The 7,414-nt window shown below is 40.3% G+C and overlaps 1 protein-coding gene across 1 annotated transcript in view; it reads left to right on the top strand.

Annotated features, from left to right (window-relative positions):
• trpm7 (transient receptor potential cation channel, subfamily M, member 7) overlaps positions 1–7,414 on the top strand; it is a 121,471-nt gene that overhangs the window by 1,115 nt on the left and 112,942 nt on the right. Inside the window, exons 2-3 of the mRNA XM_043674578.1 lie at positions 2,484–2,563; positions 5,295–5,333. The gene's annotated coding sequence lies outside the window, so the exon portion shown is untranslated. The remainder of the gene's footprint in view (positions 1–2,483; positions 2,564–5,294; positions 5,334–7,414) is intronic.

Raw genomic sequence — 7,414 nt, forward strand, 5'->3', positions numbered from 1 at the left:
CACCAACCTCCATATACATCGTATCATCTGTCGTCATTTCTGCCAGCTCCAACCGAACCCACCACCAGGGATATATTTCCCTCCCCTCCCCTATCAGCGTTCCGAAAAGACCACTCCCTCCGTGACTCCCTCGTCAGGTCCACACCCCCCACCAACCCAACCTCCACTCCCGGCACCTTCCCTTGCAACCGCAAGAAATGAAAAACTTGCGCCCACAGCTCCCCCCTTACTTCCCTCAAAGGCCCCAAGGGATCCTTCCATATCCACCACAAAAAAAACGCTGCACCCGATGTGGCCTCCTCTATATTGGGGAGACAGGCCGCCTACTTGCAGAACGTTTCAGAGAACACCTCTGGGACACCCGGAGCAACCAACCCAACCACCCCGTGGCTCAACACTTCAACTCCCCCTCCCACTCCACCAAGGACATGCAGGTCCTTGGACTCCTCCATCGCCAGACCATAGCAACACAATGGCTAGAGGAAGAGCACCTCATCTTCTGCCTAGGAACCCTCCAACCACAAGGGATGAACTCAGATTTCTCCAGTTTCCTCATTTCCCATCCCCCCACCTTGTCTGAGTCCCAACCCTCGAACTCAGCACCACCTTCCTAACCTGCAATCTTATTTCTACTCCATTCGTCACGTTTGTAATGTTGCTATATAATTAAATCCTTTAAGCGTTGTTTCCTTTGCTAATTAGTTAATCTTTGAAAGTTAAAACTGGAAGTTCTCAGAAGTGACATAAGGCATCAGGTTCCTGGAACTACACCTCTTTGTTCAGAAAATATTGAAGATACTCTTGTATGGGACCAGTTCCTGAAATGGTACCAGTTGAGTGAATCATGCTCACTTCGCTGAAGTTCCTAGCATCTGAGAGGAAATACCATTATGAAAGGACAAATGTGACAAATCAAACACTCTGAAATAATTAAGATGCAGAGCATTTGACTGATAGTTAAATTCAGCATTTCATTTCTGCTTGCATTCATTTGGCTCAGTTCCACTCCATGAACAGTGAGTGATTCCATTCCTAAGTTTCCAAGTGCTAACAGTGGGTTTACAGCAAAGGCTTCTGTTCCTGTGTTTGCAGTGTTGCTTGTGCAATCCATCGAGGTTTCTAGCATTTGTTCTCCTCTGTTCCTCACTTGCATGATTTTCTTGGCATCATTCTCAGACTTGGCTTCCACAGTGCTGTACTTTCTCCCAACTTCGTTAACCCTAAGTAACCTACTTTGTCATAAATGATGTTCTGTACTCAAACTTCAACATCAAGACGATCAAGCACCATCTTTTTAGTCTCCACTTTAAACGCTGCTTTCTTACCAATGATTCGATTCTTCCTCTCAGTGTGTTATTTAAACTGAACTAGCCTCTGCAATCTGGCTGTGCAGTTTGATCTTGAGTTTAATTTTAAAGTCCATATTCCATCCATAACTAGACTATATTTCAGTCTCTGTGATATCGCCTTCCTACATCATGAAAATGACTTCTTATTAGATTAGATTCTCTACAGTGCGGAAACAGGCCCTTCGGCCCAACAAGTCCACACTGACCATCTGAAGAGTAACCCACCCAGACCCATTTCCCTCTGATTAATGCACCTAACACTATGGGCAATTTAGCATGGCCAATTCACCTAACTGTGGAAGGAAACTGGAGCATCCGGAGGAAACCCACGTAGACACAGGGAGAATGTGCAAACTCCACACAGACAGTCGCCCAAGGCTGGAATTGTTCCTGGGATCCTGGTGCTGAGGGGCAGCAGTGCTAACCACTGAGCCACTGTGCCTTCCTAAATGCATTCTTTCTTGTCTCCTATAAACCTGTTTTGTCAATCATTTTATTGGCATGTTCTTCTTTCCTATTCTCCAGAAAAATGCCAAATTGTCTTTAATTCAGCATCTGACGTTTTGATCTGTGCTAATCTCATGAATGGACTACCTCTAATGTTTTAATGATTAATTCTACTTTCAAATCTCTGCAACCTCTCTCAAACTGATTAGCATCTAATCTTTACATACCCCTTGTCTAGCAGTTTCAATGTTTCCATTGTTATTTTAAGCAGCTGGTAATCCTATGGAGTAGTCATTTTGTTTAAAGTTTTTTTTCTGTCTGCCATCTTGATACATATAGTCTTGACTCTGAAGTTCAGAGAGCTGATTTTTTTTAATAGTTTGTGTTCTTACAAAGATGACAGAATTTGAGTTTAGAAGGATTTGTGGATGGATCCCTCCCCCTCTCATTTATTAAAAGGAGAAATAAAAGCCATAATTAAAATGAACTATACTGTGGAAATAAATTACTAAGAGAATCTGAATTGGTTGTGGTTTTTTTGTTGCTGTTTTTCTTTTATTGTTTAATGTATAAATTTGTGCAAATGATTTGGAGAAGAATATGTGAATCTATAGTGCAGTGCTGATCTTCTGCCATTAAATTCATTGGTGAACTAATGCAAGCATTTACTTCTGTTTTATTTCGTAGTCCCAGAAGTCCTGGATAGAGAATACTTTTACCAAGAGGGAATGTGTTTACATAATTCCAAGCTCAAAAGACCCACACAGGTAAAGAAATTTACATTTAGTTGTGCTTCAGCTTCAAATATGCTTTGTTTCTAGTTTTGAAGAATTAAGATGAGACATTTCTTCTTGTAAATTTTTTTTGTGGTGTAGGATCAAAACTGCAATAAATTGTTTTAGTCTATTCTTAATCATGGGCAACTGGCACTGGAATTACTTGGATTAAGGTTAAATATTGGCGTTGTACATTTTGTTTGTGTTCACTTTTGTGAAATTTCTGTACTTAGGCTGGATATTGTTACAGAAGGATCACTCCTAGATTTCCTCCTAATTTCATTCAATAACTTAAGGGAGCTTCTCTTAAAATTCCCTTGGATAGTGCATACTGCAGAAACTGAATAATGTTACTAATATTCTTTATTTTGCTTCTCTTTTGTTATGCTATTGGAAAAGATTGTTTAATAAATGTTGGACAGAGTATATAGTCTCCTCATCACTTAACCCTTGTTGTCTGTTTTAGCAAACTCAAAGATTAAATATCTTTCCTTTTCTCTAAAAGCTATTCATACTTAATCAAAATTTATCCATTTTAGAGAATGCTTTTGTGAGAAAAGGTGCAATTTCTAAATATATAACATAAATTCTCTTTGAGTTTGAATTTAAAACTAGTGGCATGTAGATTGGTTTATCTTTTTGTGAAAGGGTTTTAGATTAGTTAGCTTGATCTTTCCTGAACCATAACTTTAAAGCCAGTATGTGCCAAACAGCGGGCGATGCAAGGAACCCTGTAGGAAGTTTATTCTATTGTGGGAGCTTTATGATAGAAAAGAGAAAGCATTGAGCTATTGGCTTTAGCAGAATCTAAGATGAGCAAGTTTCTTTTCAAATTTATTCAAAAACTTTTGAGTTCAATATGGAAGAAATCTGACTCGGTTCAGGTGTAAGTTAGTTGCTCAAGAAGATCCTTCAGAACAGTTAGGAAAATACATTACCTCAGTGAAAGAGTTTAGCCTGTGAACTTTGCAGATCAGGAAGTGAGGTGATGTTGACGAGTAGATGATTGTTATTTGCTGTATATTTTGAAATGTTTGAATTGCTACGTGTAGGTAGTAGAATTTAGTTTATTTTTATTTATTTTGTGTGGCAAACTTCTGTTTCAATATTAAAACTAAATCTGCACCCTTGTGTGCTTAGGTGGGAAAAACTTTCATTTTTTTGTAAAAAAAAAACAAAATATAATCTATCAAACCAATTCTGGGATCTGACTTGTCCAGTGATTGAATCAGCTGGGACCAAAACCTTGCTTAGTTTTCAATAATTTTCCTTGTTGATATATCTACTTTGCAAACTTGGCTTAGTTATTTTAGTTTTCAAAAATAATTTCTAGTTGCTAGATTCCTTTGTAAGATAATTTTAGCTGTATTATGATAGAAATTTTACATAGTTGATTGTATAGTGCTATGTCCAAGGCAGTTCCACTAGCATAATACTAAAACCTGGGAGCAGGTAGATAATGGCAGGCATCCTGAGAATTTTATTTGAATTTGCACACACGTGCATGTGCACAAAAAGAAACAACACCCCCGCCCAAATTTATGGTTTATTAATGGACGTTAGAATAGGAAGCAGTGGTCATCAAAATGAATAAGTCTGAAATGAGATGAGATGTTAAAAGTTTTACTGAAAGCAATGAAAATTTAGATTAGATTCCGTTTAAATACTGGTTTGTTCCCTTTGAAAATGACCAAGGCAAATCTAAAATCTCTAACTGAAGGTAATAAACATCACAATAGCTGGCAGTGATTTAGTCATGTTTGTGTTCTCTATATGCTGCAGCTTGTCAGCGTTGAATTACCGGAGTCATAAGATTTGGATTGATGTCCTGGAGCTTCAGCTGGGCTTTTTTTTTGGTGATCACAAACTTATTATTTTGGAGATGTTATCAGAGTCATATAGTATTCACTGTGACAATGTTACACCATCATCTTTCCTCACTTGCCTGCAGATTTTGATAGTGCTGACCACGTACACCACAATCCTTTCCATCATTGTCCATTTGAGAGGAGCTACCCTTCCTTTGTTTCACTCCTCTCTAGTAGCTAATAGAGGACCTGCAACAGGGAAAACAAAGCCAATTTTGCTTCCTTTCCCCCATTACTGTTGTCTCATTGAATCACCTTAAACAGCACCATCATTGGCCTGCCTAAGCTTATTGGCTGCTGATTATTTGGCTAACTTCAGATTTTCCTGAAGAAGGGCTTATGCCCGAAACGTCGATTCTCCTGCTCCTTTGATGCTGCCTGACCTGCTGCGCTTTTCCAGCAACACATCTTTAAGCGCTGATCTCCAGCATCTGCAGTCTTCACTTTCTCCTAACTTCAGATTTGACTATTCCAATACTCTCCCAGCCAGTCTCCATCTTCTACCTCTGCAAAATTGAGCTCATCCTGCCTATTTCCGAATTAGCATTAAATTCCAGTCAACTGTCACCTCTAACTGATGTTTTCTCCCTATCAACTCTGACCTCTTGTGCACCTTACATTCTGTTCACCCCTCTATCAGTTACTGGCCTGGTCTTTGCAGTTCCCTCCCTAAATCTCTGTCTCTTTGAAGCTTTTTATACGTCAAATAGTTTATTATCAGTCATATGATTACATTCCAGTTTTTAATAGTGATGACATTTTCTTGATGTTAAAAGTAATTTAATTACATATATGCAGCTAAGTATTTTTCTTGTTTTTCATAAGGTTGATTTGTTACTTTTTCTTGGTTCTAGATGCTTACCAGGATGTCAGATTTGCCAACAATTGGTCAGGTGAGTTTTGAATGGCACGTTGTGTTTAGGGTGGCAGAGATTTTTTATTATTCTGGAGCACTGGTAGAGCTGGATGCTGAGAGGAACTTTTTCAGATCTGAGTGTAGTTTGAGATTTGTGGACCCTATATAAGCTAAACTTTTGTCTCAATGATATTTCCTACTCTCCAACTTAATTGTTTTGCTTGAACATTTTATAATATTTAGCCAAATATGCAATTTTTCAACTAATAACCCCTAAAGCAGTATACTAAAGATGCTGAAAATCTGTAATTCCAGCAATTTGCTTTTGTTTTTAATCATACAATGTTAAACATTTTTGTCTATTTAAATAGAAAATTTTTAGATTAGATTAGATTAGATTACTTACAGTGTGGAAACAGGCCCTTCGGCCCAACAAGTCCACACCGCCCCGCCGAAGCGCAACCCACCCATTCCCCTACATTTACCCCTTACCTAACACTACGGGCAATTTAGCATGGCCAATTCACCTGACCCTGCACATCTTTGGACTGTGGGAGAAAACCGGAGCACCCGGAGGAAACCCACGCAGACATGGGGAGAACGTGCAGACTCCACACAGACAGTCGCCTGAGGCGGGAATTGAACCCGGGTCTCTGGCGCTGTGAGGCAGCAATGCCACCGTGCCGCCCACAAAGCTGGTCTTTTATAATATACAAGAGGCAACGATTCAGTGATATTATCACTGGATTGTTAGTCCAGAGACCCAGGTAATGTTTTAGGGATTTGGGTTTGAATCCCACAATGGTGGATGGTGGAATTTGAATTTGAATCAAATCTGGAGTTTTAAGTCTAATGATGAGTGAATCCATTGCCGATTGTCGGAAAAACCCATATAGTTGAATAACATCCCTGCTCTCTAATCCCCCGCGCTCTCCCCCACTTCTCGTGCTCTCCTCCCTTCTCTCTCTCCTCTCTTTTCTTGCTCTCTCTCTCGTTCTCTCTCTCTCGCGCTCTCTCTCTCTCGCGCTCTCTCGCGCTCATGTGACTACCTCAGAGAGACCGTTTTTTGATGAAGCAGAGCGAATGAGTAATGTTACACAGAGATATCCTCCGGGAAATTGGGAGAAAGTGAAATTTAATTAATGAAAAAGGTTTAACGTGAATCACAGAACGACCAAGATACAACTAAAAAAAAATAGCCCATTTACATGGGCTTGAGAGGAGAGCTGACCAAGGGTTAACAGGATGAACAAATTGAAATGTGTGTCTGTAAATGAACAGTTGAAAACACTTCAAGAACAGTGTAAAACACTCAAAAAAGGACATTCCATTGAAACAGTCAAAACCTCAGCAAGAAATTCCCACCTGTCCCTCACTCAGGACAAAATGCACCATATCAGATTATCAGGCTAAGAAGATCACCAAAAACTATTAACAATTCTAAAGCGAGAGAGTATTGATGCAGTAAGTGTTAGAGGGATTGCGTAGTGTCTGCTAGCAGGGGGGAGGGCTGTGGGAAGGGGAATCATTGCCAGGGTTAAATGACACGATAGGAACAGGGAGAGGTGAAGGTGATGGAGGTGGTGAGAGTGTTACAGAGAGTGGCCAGGGCCTGAACGGTGTTACAAAACCAGTACGGATTGCTGCATCTGGAGGGGTTTGCAGAGGTCGGGAGGGACATATGCATCTTTATTTATTCATTCATGGGATGTGAGTGACACTGCCTGGACCAGCATTTATTGCCCATTGCTAATTACCCAGAGGGCAGCTCCAAGTAAGCCATATTGCTGTGGGTCTGGATTGATGTGTAGGCCACACCAGGTTAGAATGCCAGATGTCCTTCTCTGGAGGATGTAAGTGAACGAGATGAGTTCTTCCTATTAATCAATAATGTTTTTTTTATACTGGCCTCACCAATGTCCACCAGAACATGACATACCAACTCCTACTCTCCATGGAGAAAGTGAGGTCTGCAGATGCTGGAGATCAGAGCTGAAAATGTGTTGCTGGAGAAGCGCAGCAGGTCAGGCAGCATCCAGGGAACAGGAGAATCGACGTTTCGGGCATAAGCCATTCTTCAGGAATGATTCCTGAAGAAGGGCTTATGCCCGAAACGTC

The sequence above is a fragment of the Chiloscyllium plagiosum genome, chromosome 32 (assembly GCF_004010195.1).
Source record: "Chiloscyllium plagiosum isolate BGI_BamShark_2017 chromosome 32, ASM401019v2, whole genome shotgun sequence".
Taxonomy (NCBI): domain Eukaryota; kingdom Metazoa; phylum Chordata; class Chondrichthyes; order Orectolobiformes; family Hemiscylliidae; genus Chiloscyllium; species Chiloscyllium plagiosum.